Source organism: Chrysemys picta, chromosome 2 (genome assembly GCF_011386835.1).
Source record: "Chrysemys picta bellii isolate R12L10 chromosome 2, ASM1138683v2, whole genome shotgun sequence".
NCBI classification, from domain to species: Eukaryota; Metazoa; Chordata; order Testudines; family Emydidae; genus Chrysemys; species Chrysemys picta.
In genome coordinates this window covers 11011014-11036801 of record NC_088792.1, presented here as the reverse complement: position 1 = coordinate 11036801, position 25788 = coordinate 11011014, and the positions used below count along the sequence as shown (strand labels likewise).

The 25788-nt window shown below is 47.4% G+C and overlaps 1 protein-coding gene across 3 annotated transcripts in view; it reads left to right on the top strand.

Moving 5' to 3' along the window:
* VIPR1 (vasoactive intestinal peptide receptor 1) overlaps nt 1–25788 on the top strand; it is a 175046-nt gene that overhangs the window by 60684 nt on the left and 88574 nt on the right. The window lies entirely within an intron of this gene.

Genomic DNA, 25788 nt, shown 5'->3' with positions numbered 1-25788 from the left:
ACATGCAGAGAGCTGGGCATTGACCTGCTCACTGCGTCCTTCCTACCACATATCCTGCTCCTCTCTGGGAGCTGGAAGACCCAAAACCCTTGAGTTCAACTCAACTCCACAACTTCCATGTTTGTGCTGGGCTGAGTCTTGGCCATTTGCTGCATCTGTTAGTTTGCTCACTCCCGCCCCACCTCGGGGGGAAGGGGCGAGGCAGGGGTATGACTCCTCCCCTTTTGCGGTATCCTCCTCTCTGGCGGGTGCTGGAGGGAACAGCCCCCATGCTCCCCAGGGTGCAGAGAATGCCAGAGCTGCTATTCCAAGTGACCCCGGTGCAGCCGTCAGAGGTGACGCATTGGGGGGCACACAGGGTCATGTGGCCCCCTAGATTTCTCGGGCTGCCTCCCACCGGGACCCACAGCAGCGAGGAGGCAGCGGCTCCCCTTGGCGGCAGCACTCACCATGTGTCTGGGAATCACAAGGAGGGAGTGGCTGGCTGAGCTCCTCCCCCTCATCTCGCTCCATGGGCCTGAGTCAAGGGCTGGAGGCAGAGTCTATGTGTGGAGCGGTCACATGCCCACCCAGAGCCTTTCAATTATGTCCGCCCACCATCCGCAGTTACGTGTCATCTCTGGCAGCCGTGCAATTTCTTGTATTCCCTGCACACCCGACCTGAGCGTAGATCAGCCTGGCCTAGAAATCATGCACACAGTGAAATCTGTTGTGGTGGTGGTGTGGAATTTGATTATATTGGCCTCATCCAGTACACTAGCAGTGTTCTTAGAGCAGCAGGAGTAGGGTTACCATACGTCCGGATTTTCCCGGATATGTCCGGCTTTTGGGGGCTCAAATCCCCGTCCGGGGGGAAATCCCCAAAAGCCGGGCATGTCCGGGAAAATCGGGAGGCTCGGCCGGGGCCTCTTTGTGCGGGGCCGGGGGCATGGTGCCGGGCCGGGAGCCGGGCCGGGCGCGCGGGGCCGGGGAGCCGGGCTCGGGGTCGGGGAGCCGGGCTTGGGGAGCCGGGCCGGGCCCGCGGGGCGGGGAGCCGGGCCGGGGTCGGGGAGCCGGGCCGGGGTCGGGGAGCCGGGGAGCCGGGCTCGGGTCGGGGAGCCGGGGAGCCGGGCTCGGGGAGCCGGGCCGGGCCCGCGGGGCTGGGAGCCGGGCCGGGGTCGGGGAGCCGGGCCCGCGGGGCTGGGAGCCGGGGGTGGTCGGCCGGGGCCGCGCCTCCTCCCCCCCACACACACCCCCATACCTGCTTCAGGCTTCCCGCGAATTAAATGTTCGCGGGAAGCAGGGGAGGGGGCGGAGACTTTGGGAGGGGGCGGAGTGGGGGCGGGGGCGGGGGCGGGGCTGGGGGCGGGGCCGGGCCCCCCGGGAGTGTCCTCCATTAGGAGGCACAAAATATGGTAACCCTAAGCAGGAGTCGGTTGAGTGTGTTTAACTTGGCCTCCTGGAGTGCGCCTCTCAAGTCACAGAACCTGTTCTCATGATGAAAGGAGGCTTAAGGAGCAGTGATATACATGCCCACAATGACAATGAACAATCTGATCATTGTGGAGGGACAGGGAGTGGAAAGGAGCATCCGGGGCATGGAATTCGCTTCCCGTCTCCTGTCACGTGTCTGTCAGAGCCCGTGAACTCATCAGAGTGTCAATAATGCGCCGGGCTCGCTGTGCTTTGCCGCTGGGGCTGCCACCAAAACTCCACTGTACCTACTGAAAACTCCTTTCTGTCTCGCTGTCTGGGCATTGCCCTTAGTTAGGCTAAAGACAGAATGTGGCATTCTGCACATTGATTTGCTCCTTAAATAATCATGTACAAATGCCAAGGTCATCCCTGGCATAGCTCCATTGAATTCAGGGAAGGGTTTGGAGTCTGCTGACACCCGTTCAGGTTTTTGTAACCCACACACCACCTGGGTGTGGAGTTCTGTTCCCTCTAATAGCACGAGACCACTTAGAGATTAATGAGTCTGCTAGAACGTGCGCTATGGGCCGTGTGGCTTTTAATTCATGCCGTAGAGGCTCATGCATTAAGCTTCAGAGGTCCCAGGTTCAATCCCACCTGCCAACCCGGGTCTGTCGGTGTCACATTTTCATTAATATTACAATGCCACAACCTAGGTAAGGTCCATATTGAGCATGGTACATGGACCATGTTGCACCCCATTAATGTGCATCGTTACTAGCAAGTGTCTTCTGATTTTTCATGGTGCCACATTAAACTACTGGCTTGAAACAAATCTATATTTCTGCAGGGACTTCAGCTGATTTCACTAAGTGGGACGGCTTCTGAGATCACAGCGCATGTGCAGTCGGGAGTGTCTTTGGCTAGGCAGCAGGCGGGTGTTTGCATGAGTTCGGTGTGTAGTATCTTTGTGTGTGTGTGTGTGAATACATGTGCAATGTTGCCAGGCCGGCTTGCTAGAAAAGCTGGCCCAAGAACTGATTTTCTGGTTTGCTGGCTGGTCTGAAAAATCCAAAAACGTTTCGGGTCAGGTCAAACAAAACGTTCCAGGTGTTTTTAATAAAAGCAAAGGAAATGAAGGGCTAGATTGACAAAACTCTGCTAGGGGGGCACTGCCGGCTCTGTGATTATAACCTGGGAGTAGAGAAATGTTGGTTCAAGTCTGTACTGTAGAGCAGGGATTTGTTATATGGAGATATACCTATCTCATAGAACTGGAAGGGACCTTGAAAGGTCATTGAGTCTAGTGCCCTGCCTTCACAGCAGGACCAAGTACCGTCCCTGACAGATTTTTGCCCCAGATCCCTAAGTGACCCCCTCAAGGATTGAACTCACAACCCTGGGTTTAGCAGATCAATACTCACTCACTCAGCTATCCCTTCCTGAATGTGGGTCTCCCAGTGGCGCTCAACCTTTACAGACTAGTGTACTCCTTGCAGGAGTCTGATTTGTCTTGCATACCCCACGTTTCACCTCCCTTCAAAACTACTTGCTTGCAAAATCAGACATAAAAATCGAAAAGACTCACAGCCACACTGTTACTGAAACATTGCTGACTTTCTCATTTTTCCCATATAATTATAACGTAAATCAACTGGAATATAAATATTGTACTTGCACTTCAGTGTTTGATCTATAGAGCAGTATAAACAAGTCCTTGTCTGTATGAAATTTTAGTTTGTACTACTGACTTTACTAGTGCTTTTTATGTAGCCTGTTGGAAAACTAGGCAAATCTCTAGATGAGTTGATGTACCCCCTGGAAGACTTCTGAGTACCCCCAGAGGTACACGTACCCCTGGTTGAGAACCACTGTTCTATGTTGTAGGTAAGTACCCTACACACCAGGCTATAGGTACTGTGAAGTGGGCGCAAGGAAGCTCTCTCATTTTTTCCTGTTGAAGCTGTTCCACTTGGTCTGAAATACTTGTAGTCATTGAGCAAGCAAGAGAATGCCTCTATAGCCTGGTAGCAAGGGCACCTACCCACAATCCTAATCCCTCTCCCTGTGCCACTGAATATTTAAGCACTCAGCAAGTGCCTGTGTGCTTCCGTGCAGCTTATGTATCCCTGTCAAGTGTCTAGCCTTGTGCGTGTGCACGTCCGGGTTTAGCGTGCAGTGTGTGAGCACAGGCGGCAAAAAAGCCACTCTCCTAGGTTGGCGCTAAGCTATTGCATCGGTTATGTAACTGAAAGCAGTACTGCAAAAATTGGCTGTGTGTGTATGAGTGAGAGAGATGGGGAGAGAGATCAGAAGCAACCGCCACGAAGTATAGCAGCACTCCCGTATATTAAAATGATTACCATTTCCCCTAGACAAAGCTGCCCGAAAAATCCTAGCACATAACATCTCCGTTAAACCCGTCATGAGATGGCGCCGTGGCTAGCAGGATTCTGGCACATGGGAAAGGGAGAACAGAAAGCGAATAAGGCCCCCTGCCCCCTTTAATAGAATACATTGATGTATGAGTGGGTTGGTGTGTTATCTATCTTCTGCACACACTGCATCCTGTTGGCAGAAAGAAAATCCGCTGCGGTTAAACAACTAATTTATTATCCTTTCTAATGAAATGAGTGGAATTAAAACCACACATGATCAGTGGGAAACTGGAAATAACAGTGGATGGAGGAGCCATTATTGGCGTATTGATGAAAGGGGATTAATCTGTTTGACTTGTTAGATTAAGCCAGTGGCAAATGATTAATCAAGAACACCCTGTGGTGGCACTGTTATTGATCATTACCGCTTACCTCTAGATGTCGAAGTAGTTTTCCACTAAGAAACAATCAGGGCTGCATTAACACGCTGCTGGATGGCCAGGTATTATGCGGGGTGGGGGGGGGGGTGTATTGGTAGAAGTCAAGTGGTAGCTGGGTTTCTGTTCAAATTCCCCCGCCCCTGTATTTTCAGAGCTGGTGGCAGGTGCCTAATTGTCAGGCCTGGCAGCAAAAGTCCTCTAGGTTCTGGAGAACAGGTACAGAATGGGCCAGAGCAGAGCACCAATGTCCCTCATTCCTGAGTGGAAAGACCACCCTAAAAACGGAAAGAACCAATCCGTTTCCATTAAGGGCATGTCTATACTGCAGTTGGAAGGTGTGACTGCAGCACGGATAGACATACCTGAGAGGTTTTTCCATGCACCTCCTAGGAAAACATTCCCCACTTTATGAAGCTTCCCATGTTACACTTGCTCGTCCTCTAGGCACTGATCCAAACTAGATCACACCTCCTGATTGCAGTGCAGACACAATCCAAGTCTCACTGCTGAGACAGCCAGTAAAGGTGCGTAGAGCTAATTGTGATTGTACCCTGAGGCTTATGTAAAAAGGACTTATGTAGAAGTGCCAAGTGCACCATTACAGAAGTATTTATAAGTACAAGTGTGCCATGGAAATAGTACTTAACTGCGATTAATCGACAGCCCTAATAAATACTTAACTCACGCAATTAACTCAAAAAAAGAATCACGATTAAAAAAATTAATCACGATTAATCAGACTTTTAATCACACTCTTAAACAATAGAATGCCAATTTAATATGAATACCAATACACATGAATCTTTAGTGCATCTGGCATGTGAATACCTTGTAATGCTGGCTACAACAGTGCCATTCAAACACCTGTTGTCACTTTCAGGTGACACTGTAAACAAGAAGCGGGCAGCATTATCTCCCATAAATGTAAACAAACTTGTTTGTCTTAGCGATTGGCTGAACAAGAAGTAGGACTGAGTGGACTTGTAGGCTCTAAAGTTTAACATTGTTTTGTTTTTTGAGTGCAAAAAAAAATCTACATTTGTAAGTTGCACTTTCACTATAAAGAGATTGCACTACAGTACTTGTACGAGGTGAATTGAAAAATACTATTTCTTTGTTTATCATTTTTACAGTGCAAATGTTCATAATAAAAATGATAAAATATAGTGAGCCCTGCACATTTTGTATTCTGTGTTGTAACTGAAATCAATATATTTGAAAATGTAGAAAAACATCCAAAATATGTAATACATTTCAATTGGTATTCTATTATTCTTTAACAGTGTGATTCATCGCAATTAATTTTTTTAATCACAATTAATTTTTTTAATCACTTGTCAACCCTAGTCTTTATACATAAAAGTTCCACTGTAAGCTCAAGTACTTTCAACTCCCGTATTCACTGCAATTGTCTGCTCCGTATATGGTCAACTATCTAAATAATGTAAGCACACAGTGGAAGAGAAGGAAAAGAGCAACAATTAATGAAAAAAAAAATCTCTTAAAAATATAAATAAACTTATAAATTTCCTTTCCTGTGTGTGTGTGTGTTTATACAGACAGCATATCATTCCATAAAATGGGCATTTTTCTTCAATAATAGCATAATCTCAAACATATCATCCTGACGTTGGTTCTTTCTTGGCAGAAGAATTTCTCCAGTGCTACAGAATAGTCTTTCCACAGGAGCAGAGCTTGGCAGTGTCGTATTAAATTAGATCAAAAACTTAGCCGCTGTTGGGTATCTATGCAGTGGATACAGTTCATGCAATGGATCACTGAGAAATTGTTTCCCAACAATTCTTAAGTCTGATGCAGATGCCCCCTGATCCTCCAAGTCATAGAAATTAGTGGCAGCTTTGGATGTTGTCGCTTGATCTATAGCCATTGGCAGGGTGTGTTGGGGGAGGGGGGGTTGTGACTAAGGCTAGCGGCACCTCCTAGTGGCGATACTCAGGATTATGTGGCCCAATAGCGAGAATCAATGGCTGCCTTCCATAGCAGCTAGAGTCTGTGGTAGTGTCGTGTCTAGTAGTGTAAGTTAGTGGCTGAGGGTAGAGTAACCTGGGCCCGCCCTATTCCACCAGGTTCTAACCCAAGACCCATCAAAATAATAGTCCAGCTACATGGCCTCGGAATGGGCGCCCTTACGCCTCTTCCCTGGGTCACTTCCTACCTCTGCTTCTGTTCCTCTGTCTGCGCCACACATCTGTCGTGGGGTCTGCCTCTCAGGGTTTCCCCAGATGCTGTGAGGAAGTTGTCACCAGCTCGCTTTCATCTAAAATCCTTCCTTTCGTGCATCATCTTCAAATATTTTTTCCCTGCTTCTCTAAACAAACAAATAAAACCTATTTTATTCGGAGCTACTATGTATCTATTAGTTTTAAATTATTCTGATCCAATACAAAAGACAAATGCTAAAGTTGTGTATAAAACATACTGTAAATACTGCTTGTGTCTGTGTTTTATTAATCGAATTAGAGTAAATATGGGATTTATGGCCTTTTCTGGCCTTGTGAACCACAATTTCAGGAAACATATCAAACCAGCACTTGAAGTAATAATAGAAATAATAAATATGTCCAACTGAGCTAGCAAAAAATGGAATGAACCATATTGAATTAATAATACATAATTATTTACCTGAGCATGTTTGGTGATATATTTGACGGCGCTTTATGCTGTCTGCGAATTGTCTTCCTTTTTGGTTTGCACAAACTACTGCAGCAAAGTAGCCCATCAATCTTCAACAACATCCGAGAAGCATCTTCTCACTACCATCGGCAACGCTGGATTTGAACTTATGATGAGGTGACGGCTCTGTGTTCCGTTACTAGGGATGCTGGACCTGCATGTTCACTGAAAATGAATGGAACTGCAGAAATAGCGCCTGCATTCCAGAAACTAAGCTTGCCTTGGTTTTTGTTAGATGATATTTCCAGCCCTTTGGGTCCAGAAGAATGTCCACAATGTAATTTATAGTTTTGCTTCACAACTTCCCTGAGTACAAATCACTGTGGAAGATAGGACATCCCACCACTTGTGCTAGGAAACCGCTGACAATGCTTAATTTGTGCCAGGGCTGAGCCCCGGCACCTCTGGGCTTGGCACTTCATAGCCCCGGCACCTCTGGGCTTGGCGCATCAGTTATGAAAGTAAAAAAAATTGCTTGAGCCCCAGCACCTCTTTCACTACACATTAAGCACTGAATGCTAATGTACGAAACGTTCTGGGATGATTTAGCTGGGAATTGGTCCTGCTTTGAGCAGGGGTTTGGACTAGATGACCTCTTGAGGTCCCTTCCAACTCTGATATTCTATGATTCTATGAAACTGGCCAGGCACAGCCCAGTGCAGATTGCAGAACACTAGTACAAATGGCACAAGGGGGGATTTTTGAGGCAGCACCAGGAAATGTGTAAAACCAAGTGTCACAAATACTCCAGCTGGGTCTTACAATCCCCAAGGAGTTTGGATAACTCAGATAAGGAAAAGAATCCAAACTAGCCAAACCTTTATCATGGCAGGAAACCCTTTTTGGCTAAAGGCCTGTGATTTTTTTTTTTTTTTAATTTAAAAGGATTCTTTAAAGTCAGCTCACTGGACTTTTGCATGTCATATGGGATGCCTTTATTTCTGCAGACACCTCTGGCCTGATTTTCAGAGGTGCTGAGTGTGCAGTGATGTTAAAACCATAACGTTTGTCGTCTTCCAGGTCCCAAAGAAGACCAGTCAGTGTAGCATGGGAGACTTCATAAAGTGGGGAAATGCCTTGGTAGCAGGCTGCATGCATAATCTCTCCCTGGAACCTGATTCGCATTTACAGCAAAGTTACTGCACCTCATGAAAATGACTAGGGGGCTGGGGCACATGACTTCCGAGGACAGGCTGAGGGAACTGGGTTTATTTAGTCTGCAGAAGAGAAGAGTGAGGGAGGATTTGATAGCAGCCTTCAACTAACTGAAGGGGGGTTCCAAAGAGGATGGAGCTCGGCTGTTCTCAGTGGTGGCAGATGACAGAACAAGGAGTAATGGTCTCAAGTTGCAGTGGGGGAGGTCTAGGTTGGATATTTGGAAACACTAGTTCACTAGGAGGGTGGTGAAGCACTGGAATGGGTTACCTAGGGAGGTGGTAGAATCTCCATTCTTAGAGGTTTTTAAGGCCCGGCTTGACAAAGCCTTGGCTGGGATGATTTAGTTGGTGTTGGTCCTGCTTTGAGCAGGGGGTTGGACTAGATGACCTCCTGAGGTCTCTTCCAATCCTAATATTCTATGATTCTAGCAGAGTAAAGGTGGGCACACAGGTATAACCACACTATGCCCCCATTACACTTCCAGAGCTGTATAAAGAGGCCTTGAGGCCCCATAGTGTCTGTACCTTTATTATTTTCTTCTGATGCAACACTGAGCACCTACAGCCCATACTGGCTACGTAAGAACCAATGGGTGCCCTGAACCAATTCAAGTCACTGATGTTTTCTGGCTCTTTTTTTTTCATGTCATTTAAAAGTCTCTTTCTTGGATATTAATACACTAGGAAATGGGTTCTGGCATGGCTTCTGCTGTCTCTTAGCCAAGGAGGAAATGCTGTTGGGTTCCACTGAACATGGGTTCCACCCAGCTGTCTGGCGATAAAGCCTTCCTTCTTCATAAGCTCTGAGGTGGTTTTCCTTCCTGGAGCAGAATTTCGCTCCTTCGAAGTCACTGTTACATGGGAGGCCTCATTGTGATGCAACAGACAAGATCTATAGGCTATTGATAACCATCCAGCTGAGCTCTGGGTATTACTGCTGCATGCAGCATGAGTCACACACCTGCTATTGCCTTAGTGCGCCATCACAGACACATTTTAATCCTGCTAATTTATTTATAGGTCAGTCTCGGGCTGCAGAAAGTGGTCCGTGTGCCACTACGGCGCTCGGGTGTTAGGTTCTGATGATGAATGGGAAACCAGGAGATGCAAATGCAGCAGTGCACTCGACCCACAGGGGGTGGCCTGCCAGTGCTTTGTGTGCTACATAAGAACATATAAGAATGGCCATATTGGGTCAGACCAAAGGTCCATCCAGCCCAGTATCCTGTCTTCTGCCAGTGGCCAATGCCAGGTGCCCTAGGCGGCGGAAGGTCCAGCCCCGTAATGCTGCCCCACACAGAGGCAGCGGAAGGTCCCGCCACCGAAATACCGCCGTGGTCACCCCCCCCCAAACTGTAGCGCCATAGGCGACCACCTAGGTCGCCTAATGGGTTGCACCGGCCCTGCCAGAGGGACAGGTAACCATCAAGTGATCCATCACCTGTTGCCCATTCCCAGCTTCTGTGACACCTGTGTTTTAGGAGCTTCACTGCGCAAAAGCTACTCAAGGGGAAGTTGTCCTACTGTCCTTTTCTCTAGGAAATGCTTCAGTTTGTTTTTCGTCAAGGGAAATAATAATACTCAATGTTGTTGCTGTTGTTTAATACAAACCAAAATGTTCCTCTACCCTGGGGGATGGAAAGTAGCTCCATATGTTAATATGTCCTACATTGACTCTTGTTATGAAGACAGATTTCCTACCAAGTCTTTGTCAGTATCCTTTCAAACTTTGCAGCTCAATTTCCTGAGGCATCACTTCAAAGTCACTTTTCATCATTTTAGAAATCCCTTTAGGAGCTTGTGAATGAAATCTGGCCCCCTATTGACCCTTCCTCCCACCCCGGCCCTTCAATTGCAGGTATCATAGAGTCATAGAAATGTAGGGCTGGGAGAGACCCTGAGAAGTCATCAAGTCCAGCCCCCTGAGCTGAGGCAGCACCAAGTAAACCTGGACCATCCCTGACAGGTGTTTGTCCAGCCTCTTCTTAAAACCCTCCAATGACGGGGATTCCACGAGCTCCCTTGGAAGCCTGGTCCAGAGCTGAACTACCCTTATAGTGTGAGAGTTTTCCCTAATACTTAATCTAAATCTCCCTTGCTGCAGACTAAGACCATCACTTCTTGTCCTACCATCAGTGGACATGAAAAACAATTGATCCCTGTCCTCTTTATAACAGCCCTTCACATATTTGAAGATTGTTATCAGCTCCGCCCTCAGTCTCTTTTTCTCAAGACTAAACATGTCCCGTTTTTGTTTTGTTTTTTTTAAACCTTTCCTCATCGGTCGGGTTTTCTAAACCTTTTTGCATTGTTGTAGCGCTCCTCTGGACTCTTTCCCATTTGCCCCCAGCAAATGTAAAGTGAGGCAACCAGAACTGGACACAGTTCTTCAGTTCAGGCCTCTGCAGTGCTGAGTAAAGCGGGACAGTTACCTCCCGTGTCTTACATATGACGCTTCCGTTGATACAGCCGAGAATGATATTCACATTGTTAGCAGCTGCACCACATTGTTGACTTGTATTCAATTTGTGATCCACTATAGCCCCCAGATCCCTTTCAGCAGTACACTACCTGGCCAGTTATTCCCCGTTTTGTGTTTTTGCATTTGATTTTTCCTTCCTAAGTGAAGTACTTAGCACTTATCTTTATTGAATTTCATCTTGTTGATTTCAACCCAATTCTCCAGTTTGTCAAGGTCATTCTGAATTCTAATCCTGTCCTCCAAAGTGCTTGCAACCCCCTCCCAGCCTGGTGTCGTCTGCAAAGGTTATAAGCAGACTCTCCATCCACTCTATTATTCACGTCATTAATGAAAGAATAGTACCAGACCTAAGGGACTCCGATAGCTAAGCCCTTGCAGTCTGACAGAATACGCTTTGAGGATGGTCTTTCAGTTGTGCACCTAACCTTATAGTAATTCCGTGTAGACCACATTTCCCTAGTTTGTGGTACTGTGTCAAAAGCCTTACCAAAATCAAGATGTATCACATCTACTGGTTTCCCATATCCACTAGGCCAGTAACCTGTCAAAGAAGGAAATTAGGTTGGTTTGGCGTGATTTGTTCTTCACAAATCCATGCAGGCTGTTCCTTATTACCCTATTATCCTTTAAATGCTTACAAACTGATTGTTTAATCATCAGTATCTTTCTAGGTATCTTTCTAGGCTAAAGTTAAGACACACAACAATCCTCTTAACAAAATGGCAGGTTTGTCATGGGGTGCCCGTGCTCCAAATTTGCAGACGTCAGCTCTTGCCACCTCGTATTCGTTGGCGGAGTCCTGCACACCAGTTTGGAGTCGATTGTCACACACCAAACTGGTGGATACGCAGTTACATGCCGCTATGTGCATCATCTCCGGCACCCTGTGTCCGACCCCACTCCCATGGCTCCCAGTTCTGAGCAATATTGCTCCTCCTCAGATCAGACGAGCGGTTGCCACTGGCAAGTTACTGGAGAAACTACTCACCAACTCAAGCCTGCCGCTGCACGGTGACCTTTTTAAACCACCAACTGCACGTTTGCCATCACGTCGCCCATTATGGTCTCATCCACCACGCCAGGATGTTAGGGCGGAAATACTCTGGCGAGAGGAGTGGATATCAGTTATTATCCCCAACCAGTCCCTCATCACCAATCCTGCAATTTGCCCGCCTGGTTTTGACCTGCCCCGTCACCAATGGTTCCTGTTGAACAGGTTCCGGACCAGGCAAGGTCTTTGTGCAGCCAACCAGTATCGCTGGGGCCTTCCGGACAGCCTTTTGTGCAGCCGTGGTGCAACACAGACGATGCACGTTGCATGCCTGCTGACTAGGTTCAGCAATGGCCTAGAAGAACTGCATCATGCCACTGAAGATGCCATCGCTTGGCTAGACGACTATACACACACAGTGGCGGATTAATAATTTTGCCGCCCCTAGGCCGGGAAATAATTGCCGCCCTGGCCCCGCCCCGACTCCACCCTTTTCCCACGCCCATTCCAACCCCCTCCCCAAAGTCCCCGCCCCAACTCCGCCCCCTACCTTCCCCTATTGGATCCCTTCCCAAAATCCCCCGCCCCGCCTCTTCCCACAGCGTGCGGCATTCCCCCTTCTCCCTCTTCCCTCCCTGCCCCGCGAAACAGCTGTTTTGCGGCGCAACCGCTGGGAGGGGAGAGAAACAGGACGTGGCGGCGCGCTTGCAGAGGAGGCGGAGGTGAGCTGGAGCAGGGGGGCGGGGCACAGAGGGGAGCTTCCGCCCCTGCAAATTTTCCGCCCTAGGCCTAGGCCTTGTTGGCCTAGGCAATAATACGGCGCTGTACACACGCTAAATAAAATCTAGGTATTGAAGGTAGGCTGACTGGTCTATAATTCCCCAGGTTCTCTTTGTACCCCTTTTAAAGACATGGAGACAATTGATCACTGTTCTCTCTTTATAACAGCCCTTAACATATGTGAAGACTGTTATTAGGTCCCCTCTCAGTCTTCTTTTCTCAAAAATATCCATTTTCCCAATAAGTCAAGTTTTCTAAACCGTTGATCGTTTTTGTTGCTCTCTCTGGACTTTCTCCAGTTTGTCCACATCTTTCTTAAAGTGTGAGACCCAGAGCTGGGCACAGTGCTCCAGCGGAGACCTCACCAGTGCCAAGTAGAGCAGGACAATGACCTCCCGTGTCAGACATACGCCCCTCCTGTTAATACACCCCCGAATGATATTCGCATGTATCACATTGTTGATGGGGGCCTCTCTCCTGGGAAGCAACGACTCTGAAAAAGACTCGGGTGGTGATTGTGGATAATCAGCTGAACGTGAGCACCCAGTGCGATGCAGCGGCCAAAAGAGCTCTTGCAATCCTTGGATGTAGAAACAGGAGAACCGGGAGATTTTATTACCTGTGTAATTGGCACCGGGGCGACCACTGCTGAAATACTGTGACTAGTTTTGGTGTCCGCAGTTCAAGAAGGATGTGGATGATTCAGGGAGAAGCCACAATAATGACTGAAAGATTAGAAAACTAGCCTTCTAGTGACTCCAAGAGTTCAGTGTGTTTAGCTTAACAAAGAGAAGGTTAAGGGGCGACTTGATCACAGTCTAGGGTACCTGCCCGGGGAACAGAAATTTGATAACCGAGGACTCTCCGATCTAGCAGACCAACGTATAACAAAATCCAATGGCTGGAAGTTGAAAGTAGAAAAATTCAGACTGTAAACAAGGTGCCATTTTTTTAACCATGAGGGTAATTAACCACTGGAACAATTGACCAAAGGAATAGCGGATTCTCCACCACTGGCAATTTTAAAATAAAGATTGGCTGTTTTCCTAGAAGATACATGCTCTGTCTCAAACAGGAATGGATAAAGAGCAGTCCTATGGCCTGGTTTACACAGGAGCGCAGACTAGTCCCTTCTGGCCTGATAAGCTGTGACTCTGCAGTTTGTGTAGCTAGTAATAACATTACCTACAGCAGCAACGCACTTTCTCACAGTAGAGCAAGAGGAAAGTTCTTGTCCTCATTTTGCTCTCAGAGCCTACAGACACTGGCAAATGTCTCCCCACGTGCAGCGCTCTGGAGCCCCCGAGGGCGTGCCGGGAGGCGCTCCGCAAAGCCTTTAGCGAATCGCTGCTCACTGACTTGTGTTCGTTATGTAACGGTCCCAAAAAAGCAATTCCTCCCTCCTCCTCTGCAGCTTACACACCGCTTGGTTTCATTGAAATAGCAGCGCTAAAAAACGGAGGGGATTTACCAGCGAGACAAGCCAAAGCAAGCGGGACTAGATCAGTCGACTGTGTTCCTAATCTGATTATCTCATTACTGCTAATCAATTCCCTTGCTAATCATTCATTCCTTAAGCAACATGAGAATTAGCGACAGAGCTGTGAAATCGGTTGTAAGTAATTTGTCAGGCTGCTGCGTAACGTGCATTCAGACAAGCGGCTCTCTGGTCTACGGTGCTGAGCAGCAAGGCGCAACGCCATAAACAGAGCTTATTAGAGAGGGGTGGGAGTCTTAGGAAGCTTGCCCACAGCTTGGAGATTGCTTTAATGGCCTGGAAAACACATACTTGGGTGTCAATGAAGTGAGCAAGAAGACCGAAGGGACCATTAAAGCTCAGAGATTAGCTGAAGATCAGAATTTATGGCCAGAGCAAGGGGGATGTGATTTTCTGCACTGACAGGATTCCGCGGCATCCCCTGCTTATAGCTTTTAGGTGTCGAGTCTGCCAGGTACCAAATGCCTGGTTGTGAGGGTACTTGGCTCTTGTGCACTTCAGTGGGAGTTAAGTGAGCTCAGCACCTCGCAGGACCAGACCACTGGTTTCCATTTTTCATCATGGAGACCCATAGTTTGAGACTCAGTTGTGATATAGGAAAAGTGATTGCTGCTACTTCTGTTAAAGCCCGAGGGGAAATGGTGGCCCAGATTTCAAACTCCCATGCACTTACTCACTCATGCAATACACTATGATGTGTGCATCCAAGTCAGGATCTGCAAGCTCATCTGGCCAGTTGCATACGGCATCACTGCATGCAAACCCGTGTCGCCCATTATATGTATTCTTGGTGTGTAGGACGTACAAAGTTTAACCTCCGTGAAGAGCAACTCTTGTTTCCAGCTTCGGGTGCATATAACCAACATTGGGTTTTAAGGCCAGATTTGGGGCCTGGGCTGCTTTGTCAGATTTTGAAGAAATCAAGACGTGTTTTACAAGAGAAGGCAGCAACCAGAAGGAAATTAAAAATCCAACTAGGAAAAAGGTTAATGCAGTTTAAATGAGGAGTCTGTTTATACCTCACCCTCTGTTTATAGTTCAGCAAGATAAGAGCTAATTAATAGCTCTCTTCCTGTAAAGACTGAAGTGAATTCTCATCCTCCGAACTGGCTAAGGCCTCCGAGTTTACAAAGCGGTCAGATCTGGGCTTTTTTGAAAGGGGTTGGTGGTGGATTGACAGCCCTGAGGCTGATGTCCTCCATCACCAGAACAGATCCAGTATGCTCCTCGCATACCTGCCCTATCAATATGCTTCACCCCTGGCCTGAAGGGACCTCCTCCAAGGGCCTCCATTAAAGACAGGTGTTCCCAAGTCAGATGCACACTGAATGCTTTAGCCTGAAAATTTCAGCAATGCTCAAACAAAATCATAAACCCTCAGCTGTTGGCCTGTCTGCTGAGACTGTCAACAACAGCGGGCCAACGGTGAGGGTGGCTCTATAGAATAGTCCATTGGGAATTAGACTCTGACCATCAAACTCACTTCACATAGGCCACTGCACAGCATCTCAAAATGGCGACTGCCGTCAGTCACTACTGACCTGTGTCATGTTGGAATCTGGAGCGCTTAATAGTTCTCCAAGCTATCCAATCCCCCAAAATATATCTCTTACATTGGTAGACTGGAGTGGATTCGGTTGTCAAGAAATTCAAAGGGAGGGATAGCTCAGTGGTTTGAGTATTGGCCTGCTAAACCCAGCGTTGTGGGTTCAATCCTTGAGGGGGCCACTTTAGGGATCTGGGGCAAAATCAGTACTCAGTCCTGCTAGTGAAGGCAGGGGGCTGGACTCAATTTATAAATTATAATGACCTTTCACAGCTCCCTTCCAGTTCTATGAGATAGGTATATCTCCATATATATATTTTTTTTATTGCTGGTGATGGGAGACTTGCATAGGAACCGAGTACTGATGAAGATCTGCATTGCACATAAGCGATCTGAGATGTACAGTAAAGACCTGGATTTTGCTCTGAACTTGCCCTCAGAAAGGCATAATGGAATATGTAAAGTATCCTGTGGAATTCTCTTAAGATTCTGGTAGGCATCTGTGCCTGTTGAGGTTTCCCCATGAGAACCTTGAGTTGGAAGAGTGAATCCATAAGAATATAAGAACAGCCATGCTGGGTCAAACCAAAGGTCCATCTAGCCCAGTATCTTGTCTTCCGACAGCGGCCAATGCCAGGTACCCTAGAGGGAATGAACAGAACAGGTAATCATCAAGTGATCCATCCCCTGTCACCCATTCCCAGCTTCTGGCAAACAGAGGCTAGGGACACCATCCCTGCCCATCCTGGCTAATAGCCATTGATGGACCTATCCTCCAGGAACTTATCTAGTTCTTTTTTGAACCATGTTATAGTCTTGGATTCCAGTTCCATCCATTTTCTGCCTCACTGCATCATTGGCTTTTAAGCTTTAATTTTGTCTTGAGTGTTGTAGAAATTTTCAGGTTGTAGCCTTTCTAGCAAACGGCAGTGTTTATTCAACTTGGGAACAGCTGTCTTCTAGCTTTTCAGGATTAACAACCATTTAATGAAGACAAATCTTGTCCTGAAAAAGGCATTTTCATTTGGAGACATGTAACATTTGGGAATGTTTTTGGTTCTTGTGCTGGGTTTTTTTTTCCAATAGGATAATATGCAAATACGCACAGCGTTAGTTATGCAAAGGTTATACAAATAAACGGGAGAGAATGCCATTGCTACAGACTAATAGTGTGTTAGAGGCGACACGATAATTGCTCAAATGTAATCCCCAGATGCAACGCTTTAATTCGTTTTCTATAACGATTTGCATGTGTTTTTCCCCTTATCGGATTTATGGTTAAGAAATGCCCTTTTTGATTCTGACTGATGATTTAACAGAGCAAGGATATCTCTGCTTTGTGCCAACTGAGGGCTGCTCTGGCAACTCACAGGCATCCCCCAGGCTGCATCAAAGCCCCACTGGGAGCGCTGGGCCCAGTCCAAAGCCTGCTGAAGTCAGTGGGGAATCTTTCCACTGTCTTCAGTGGGCATTGGATCAAGCCTTTAAGTGTCTTAGGTGTGTCTAAGGAGCCCACCATAGGTAAGTTTACACTGTTTGTAAAACGTGCAGCAGCGAGTCTCGGAGCCCAGGTCTGCGGACGCGGGTTCGCACAGCAGCGCTAAAAACAACCGTGTGGTCATTGTGACTCGGGCTGGAGCTCTGGTTCTGAAGCCCACCCCCGTCTCTGGGTTTCAGAGCCTGAGCTCCATGCAGTTACAACACCTACACAGCTGTTTTTAGCGCCGTAGCGTGAGCCCCACAAGAGGAGTTGGTAGACCTGGGCTCTGAGTTTAAAACAGAGTGTCGACGTACCCTGGTGTCTAGAGAACTTGGTATGTAGAGATGGGGGCATGAAGCTGTGGAGGGTGCAGATAGGGGGACAGAGCTTTCAAGCTGATGGATCTAATTGAGGCTTGTAGTCAAGGAGATTTATGAATGAAGGATGTCTTGCAGAACATCAGCTGTAATGTCTTCTTTACTAGCCAGTAAATATTTGGCCTTCATACAGGCTGGATGCTGAGCGTCAGGTCACAGTGAAATCCTCCCCCAACTGCAGAGCTGTGGGAGAGACGTTCATCAGTCTTTCTGCTCTTCTGCTCTGTGGGCTGGAATACCAGCCTGCACAGTGGTTATAATAAGCGAGAACCAGATCCTGAAGGCTTTGCTTAGGCAAAACTCTCACTGTAGCCAGTCGGGGTTTAACAGGAAGAAGGACTCTAGGATCAGACCCAAGGTCAGCCGCCCCGCTCTTGTTATTGGAAGAGGAGTCTGTAACCGCAGTTCCTGGAAATGTTCTCCGTTTATATAAACTGATGGGTATGTCACTTCATAGTGCAATAAAAATATTTGACTTATGGAAAAAAGAAAGATTGCGATGTTGGCTGGGAATCTATGCTTGTGCAGCCATAAAGCTCAGGTATTTCGATCTTCCGTTGGGTCTGAATGCTGCTTTTCTGAGCCCACTGAGGTTTCGGGGAAGAGATTCATATGAATGATGATATAGTTTCTCACTCTGAAAGGTCATGAAATTTCTAGCCTGGCCATTTATATGCCATAGGAAGCAATGCATATTTAGTAGGGGCCAGTAGAAACATTTCTTAAGGATGACACTTTGATTTCTTGTATGCTGATAAATCTATATATTAGGTAGGCTATAACCCTACTAAAATGTCCTACGCTTGGGTAACCAATTGTTATCGATCTCGTCTTAAGGTGGATGGCCCCTTGAAGGAGAATCAGGGTCCAATCTATTCGTGATGGGTTTCTTTAAGGAGAACAAGTCAACATGGCCCACTTGCAAATAATTAACTGCTGAGGTGGCTGGCTGGCAGCTAATTGACTGACGAGGGCCTGGACCTGATAGAAGGCTACCACCGCTCTGTTGGAGGACTGTGCTCCAAAAGAGAGGAGGCTTCTATGGAGAGGCGCTCCCAGAGGAGCTAACAGGAAGAGGGTGTCCACGTGTTGTCCCAGCCAACAGGTGAAAGGAGAGAGTAAAACGGAGTCAGCTGGGGAGAAGCTGACTGAGGGTTAGAGCTGGCCTGAAGCATAATCCAGCTCCAGGAGGAGGGCGGGGGAGTCCCGAACCTGGGGAGGAGGCTCGTTGGCCTTAGCCCCAGGGTTAGAAGATGGAACGATGGGTTTGGGTTCCCTCAGCTAAGCCTGGGGCTAGCTGGCTCAGGTCAGTTAATGAGCCTAGCTGAGCCGCAGCAGAATCGCCTGATTGGCCGGCCTACCCTGTTGGCTGCAAGGAGCCAACAGGCCTGCTTTAAGCTCAACAGCAGTGTCAGGTCGCCGGCTGCTCAGTGCATACACCTGCCATGTCTCCTGTATCTGCCTTGTTCCAGACCTGCTCCTATCTCACTCCGATCTGCTCCAGCCCTGCTCCCTGGCCTGGCTTCTGACTCCGGCTCTGATCCTTGGCTTGTCTTCTGCTTCCTGTTCTGGCTCTAAGCACTAGGCCAGAGTGCCCGCATCCCAGTCCATGACAAAGGGCTGGACTTGAGGAGCTAATACTGAGATAATAAATGAGACCCACACAAAGGGGTAGCTTATTCTCAGGAGCCAGGTCGGAGTAAATGTTTGCAGGCACCAAGAGGGAGCCAAGAGCTGCCTAGCTGTAAGGCCGTGCAGGACCACAAGGGCATGCTGGAGGCTGATGCCTGATCATAGGTCCCTTCTGTCCTTAAAATCTATTCATTAGAATGATGTTGACTAAAGGCTTAGTCCAGCATTTTCAGGGGCAGCTAGAGATTTTGCATGTCTCCGTTTTTGTGTGTCCAGCATGACAATTTAGCAAGGCCCGCTTTCTCCAAAAGCGCCTGAGCACCCTTGATCAGCCTCCCCAAGGCAGCGCTGACCCCCTAACCCTGCCCCCTCCGCCCGAGGCCCCGCCCCTTCCAGTGGCTTGGAGCCGGGCCCCCGTACTGGTAAGTCTTCTATGTTACTTTCACCCCTGGAGGCACCCCAAATCTCTAGCCACTCCTGAAAACGTTGGCCTTGTCAACCTGAATCAGAAGGGTGTAAACTGAATGCTTCAGCTTGCTCAATCGACAGGGCTGCTTTTAGGGAACGGAGGTGGACGAATTCTCCCATGGGGATGTATCACAAAGACCTGGAAAGAAAAGGGTGGTCTGAACAAAGAAATGGGGAAACATGAAACTCTGAGTCCTATACCTCCTGTCTGCCTGTCTCTCTCTATTCACGTACGTCTCCACAGCAGCAGCGCCTTCCCTCTGTAACGTTAGACCAGAGCTTACTGGCCTTCCGAGCCCCATATGACAATCTTCAGAAGTTCGGGAGCTGTGGGTTGGGGCTTCAGCCCTGCTCCTGCTGAAGCCCTGAGCCCTGGCAGGTGCCCCCCACAGGGCTGAAGCCCCAAGACCCCGTCCCCGCTGGGCAGAAGCCTCAAGACCCCCCTTCATGCTAGGTAGAAGCCCCTACCACACCACACCACTGCAAGGCAGAGGTCCTGAGCTTTCCCCCCACCCCCAGCCTGGTAGGTGGAGAATGGGGGCACATTAAAGCCCCACTTTAATGGTAAAAGAGCCACAGTCTGGCCACCCCTGGACCAGAGGACAAGCATGCTCAAAAATACCCTCCTGCATTTCGCCCCATTCTCAGTCTTGATTTCTCCTGTTACAACAGAAGCCACTAAGACAAACTGAAAAGAGCAGGACTGGATAATCTGATGGCTACTAATGTCCATTGGCAACTATGTGTGTTAGGGAAATGGGCTGAGGCTAATCAGATCCCCAAGCATTCGGGTTGGGCATCTAACTCCCATTGATTTAAATGGGGGTGAGGCTGCATTTCACTCACAGGGCCTCAACTGATTGCAGCCTCCAGAAGGAATTCTTCACCCCAGTGCACCTCCCCCACACCATCACTGGAATAGACAGGGGTGCACCATTTATCCCTTTTTCTGAGGTGTCTGGTAATAGCCCTAGCTAGAGGCAGAATGCAGGAGTAGAGGGGTCTGTGCTCTGATTCAATGTGACAGCTCCTTTGTATCTTACGCATAGACCATACCTGCTGTAAGCACAGATTTCAAGTTCGGTTGGTTGGGTTGGTTGGCACATCTATATAAAGAAACCATCAGGATCAAGCAACTTGATCTTTTCCTCCATGGTCCTTTGCTTGGCCCGTTGTTTGCGCAACCCTTGTGAGAATGTTAAACAGGTGTGCCTGCAATCACCCCTTTTGGTAAAAACAACGAGGAGTCCTTGTGGCACCTTAGAGACTAACATTTATTTGGGCATAAGCTTTCATGGGCTAAAACCCATCTCATCAGATGCATGGAGTGGAAAATACAGAGGCAGGTATAAATCTGTCTGGGGATTGGTCCTGCTTTGAGCAGGGGGTTGGACTAGATGACCTCCTGAGGTCCCTTCCAACCCTGATATTCTATGATATTCTGTGAAATACACAGCACATGAAAAGATGGGAGTTGTCTTATCAAGTGCGGGGTCAGTGCTAACGAGCCAATTCAATTAAGATGGAAGTGAGCTATTCTCAACAGCTGACAAGAACGGGTGAATACCAAGGGAGGAAAAATAACTTTTTTAGTGCTAATGAGGCCAATGTAATCAAGGTGTAATCTTGTCAACTGTTGAGAATAGCCCACTTCCACCTTAATTGAATTGGCTCATTAGCACTGACCCCCCACTTGGTAAGGCAACTCCCTTGTCTTTATGTATCAGTATAATAATGCCTGCAGCTGTAATTTTCACTCCATGCATCTGATGAAGTGGGTTTTAGCCCACAAAAGCTTATGCCCAAATAAATTTGTTAGCCTCTAACGTGCCACAAGGACTCCTCGTTGTTTTTGCTGATACGGACTAACACGGCTACCACTCTGACCCCTTTTTGTGTGCACTAGAAAGGCTGGCTCGGATGTGTTGTGTGTGTCCTTAGAATAGGAACAAGTCAGACAATGAAAAATCAGCCCTACTCTCAATAATGCCATTGCTAACGCTCTCCAAAGCATGGCACTGCGCCTCTATGCCAGGCTGGCTTTGCCAATACGCCATGGTGCACAACAGTTCTTTCCCAGGGGTCCAGCTGGCCCACATGCTTAGGGTGTAACTGATCGCCATATTTGGGTTTGGGAAGGAATTTTCCCCTGCGTCAGATTGGCAGGAACTCTGGGGGGTTTTCTCCTTCCTCTGCAGCAGGGGGCACAGGTCACTTGCAGGTTTAAACTAGTGTAAATGGTGAATTCTCTGTAACTTGAAGTCTTTAAACCATGATTTGAGGACTTCAGGAACTCAGCCAGAGGTTAAGGGTCTATTACAGGAGTGGATGGGTGAGGTTCTGTGGCCTGCAATGTGCAGGAGGTCAGACTAGATGATCATGATGGTCCCTTCTGGCCTTAAAGTCTATGAGTCTAACTCCACCTTGCTTTGCTAAGAGGCAGTAACTTGCATTGTTGATACAGAAGAGCAAGTCAGCTGAACTTTCAGTGGAGAGTTAGGCTATTCATTCTATGAGGAGCCAGGACTCCCAAGTTCTGCTCAGAGCTCCACCATTACCTTGTCGTGCCCCTTCGGCATACGCTAGATTTTTTTTTTTCAGACATAAGAACCTAATGTTGGAAATCTGGATAAACTGCCTGATTTTCAGACTGTGACTCCCGGCAAAGTCAATGGGAGCTGGTAGATACTCAGAGCTTTTGAAAATGACCCGTGAAGGTGATTGGGTGAGAGTTGAGAAGCCTAACTTTGGGCAACTTTTTTTGTGTCTGTGTGTGTGCAAATCTTGGCCTTTAGCATCGACATCTCTTTGCTTCAGTTCACCCATTTCTAAATTAGGTGCAAACACTGACCTTGCAGGAATGTTTTAAGGCTTAATTCATTAAAAATGACCTGAAATGGTGGGGAAAATACCATTTTTTAATCTTTGCTCTGATATATATAGAAAGTCTGAAAGACAGTTGATTTCTCCACTTGTTTCTTAGCAGTTCAGGTCTTGTCTACCCTGCTTTTCTTGGAAGACTCAATTGACGATAGGGAAACTCATGGAATCCTAATGTGTAAAAAGTATCCACTGAAAACAGGATGGGCGGAGGGCACTAATCTGTTTACAGCTATCTGGCTTTGTCTTTCTCTTAATGCATGTTTAACTCAAATGCCTGAAAGACAGTTGGGAGAAAAGATCTCTTTGTTAAAGAGTCAACACCCTCTCCATGAAGAACCTGCAACTCTCCCTCTTCTCTGGTCTTGCACAGAGACCACCATAAAAAACAAGGAGGAGAAAACGTGAAGTTCTTGATATTACTCAGGTGAAAAATAAAATCAAGCTATCTTTATGCATTATAAAGAAGCAAAGGTCTTCTATTTCTTTTCCTTTGCAGTGTTTGTCAAGTGCCTTGGGAACTTCTGATGAAAGCTGTTGCAGAGATGCAAATCAAAACCATTTTTTATTAGTAAGTGTTGCTTACACATAAAGTGAAAAAATCAATGTCTGGCTGAATTGAGGGGAAGCATGATAACGCACTGTCTAAGAAAGCGTCCTATAATTAAGATCAGTCTGGGAATCCTTTCCGCTTGCTCTAAGTGGCTGAGTTAATTTCGTGCAGAATGTGGATGTCAGAGGTGGCTTGGAAGAAGAAATAATTAGTATCTTCATGCTGCGAAGAGCTAATTATTGGTGGAAGCAAAGCACTGTAGTAGCTGGTACCTTAGTCTAATGGCTTTCTTGTTTTCCTGTGGCAGATCACTTTCCCTGCCACATCCCTCTATTGCCTGTAGCACCGGGGTGATGCGAGCCAACGTGACAGGCGAAAGCACACGAAGGGAATGTGAGGCCATGCAGAGTTGAAATGCAAACCTCTGGACTGATGTATTTACTTGGGATCAGAGTTGGTACCGATGAGATCAAAAGAATGATGAGACATAGGCAGGGCAGGGGAGGTCGGCAGCCCCTAGCCTTTACGCTGCATCCAGGGACACTGGAAACAATAGTGAAAATGGAAGTGAAGGGTTTGAATTTTGCTGTTTGGGAGAGGATGGGGGGTGATTTCAGCAAAGAACTGCTGCAAGCCGAGCTAGCCAAGGGCAAAGCCAGTTTGTCACAGAAGGCCAAAATAAACCCAAACCTGCAGCTCCCCAGGTAGGAAACTGCAGAGCTGGCTAGGAAAGGGGAGCTCATGTACACAGATCTGGTGCTTGTACTGGGGTCTTATAGGACTAGGATGCCGGAGTGCTGATCCATTCTGGCCACTGTCTTGTTCTAGCTTTAGGAAGTCTTTACAATGTCAGGCGTCTATGGTCCAAATTCACAGGGGCAGTCTAGCTGCACCCTCAGGTGGGGCCCTCGTGCAGTGTCAGCCCTGGATGAGTCATCTGCCGGGACTGAACCCGGGATCTCAAACCACAAGTCTGTACAGCTTAAGCTAAAGGGCCAGGGCCATTCGTGCAGAAGCGCTAGCAGACTCGTATGCCTCTGTACGTGGTCTTGCCACTAGAGCGGGACAGAGAGTCAGTGTGTGTCAGTGCAGGTTACACAGAACCACCCTCACCCTCAACTGACGACTCAAAGGCTGCTTTGCACAGAGTGGCACAAGGCAGCAGGACTGTACCACTCAAGCTGCCCCTGTGTTTTTTCACCTCTCAATCATAGATCATAATTATTATGATGGTACATCCCTTCACAGTGAGGTCTCCACGGCACACCTCAGGTAGAGAGTGAGGCCGAACTTGGATCGTTCCAAACTCTTCCTATCTCCTGATGGCCCAAGGTGCTTTGGCCTCTTGCAATGAACTGCTGTTAATTTCCTTTCACAGTTCCCGTTCCGCCATGTCATCTTTCTTCTCCTGTGAAAAAAGCTAAAGCCAAAGTTTTCAAACCTGGATCCTTCAAGTTAGGCCCCTGTATAAAAGTGTACTGACTCCCAAATGGGATCATTACCTGTAGCTCCCACTGATTTTACCAGGCTCTATTTTTACCGCCTGCAGAAAATTATATTAATCACCTCTTTGCAGATGCCCCGCCCATCTGGGTGGAATTTGTAGGTGCCTGTGTAATGCCGACAAACCCTAGTTGTCGACGGGCAGGATCGAACCGGGAATCTCTGCAGCTTAGTGCATGAGCCTCTACAGCATGAGCTAAAAGCCAACTGGCTGTTAGCTAAGGCTGTAGAGCAAACTCATTTAACTCTCGCTAAGTGGTCTTGGTGCCACTAGATGGGACAGAACACCACACTGAGGAGGTGTGTGTGTTATACTTGTTTGCAAATATATATATTTGCAGGCATCTCTTTTTAACAATAGTGGTTTTCTACTGGATGGTTTGACTGAATTAAAGTCTGACTGACTCTGCCAGTTACAGCAGCAAGCACTTTGAGGCAGGGGCCATCTGTCTGTTCTGTGTTTGTACAGCACCTAGCACAGTGGGGCCCTGGTCCATGACTGGGGATCTCAGGCACTACTGCAAAAGTCCACTATATGCCTAACTGTCTTTTAAAAATCCGATGATAAGGCAATGCAAGTAGGAATGATAATTTATAACCAGACTGGGCAAACCACTGGAGAATACACCATAGGCAAAATTGCTGCAGTGATAACAAGGAATGTAAATGTGACACAACAGATCTTTGGCATCCCTGACTTCTATGGCTATTGACTCCATTGGGTAGTTCTGAAAACTGCCAGCTGATGTCAAACCAGAGCTTATGTTACAAATAGTATAAATGTATACCATGCTCATGACTGTATATCTTAGCCCCCTCCATGGGAGCTTAGTCAAATGCAACTTTCCTTTGGTGTCTAACCCACTAGCAGATATTGAGGAGTATATTGGAATCCAGGGGTACTAGAGAAATTGTATTACTATGGACTTGTCTACACAGAGACATAGTGCGTAGCAAGCTGGGGTGTGAATTTACAGCACACTAGTTTGCCATTCATTAACTGGCTGTTTGAACCCTGCTAATGGGCACTAAAAGTTCCCTAGTGCACTTTGACCTACTGCTGTTTGAAAGCACCCTAGGGAACTTTTAGTGCGCAGTAACAGGGTCCACATGGCCAGTTAGTGTGCGGCAAGCTGGCGCACTATAGATTTACACCCCTCTTGCTGTGCGCTACGTCTCCATGTAGAAGAGTCCTAGGTCTCAGAATAAACAAGGATATAAAGAGCTAAATTCTTCCTTGATGTAAGTGTGTTGATTTCTATGGAGGCACACCGGGAATGACAACCCTCGTTCGGAAGCACTTACATGAGACCTAAGCACATGCTGAAGTGCTTTCTTGAATCAGTGTCTCAAATCGCTCCAACAATTTAAAAATTAGCTATACCTACGGCCATGTGATACTGCCCCCTCCCTCCCCCGTCTTCTTATACAAACCCATTAACATCACAGGACCATGCCCAACTTCTGTAGGTTATTTTCTGATGCTTCCTAGTTAAGCTCCATCTGTATATTTTTAAATGCAGACATTTCTCAA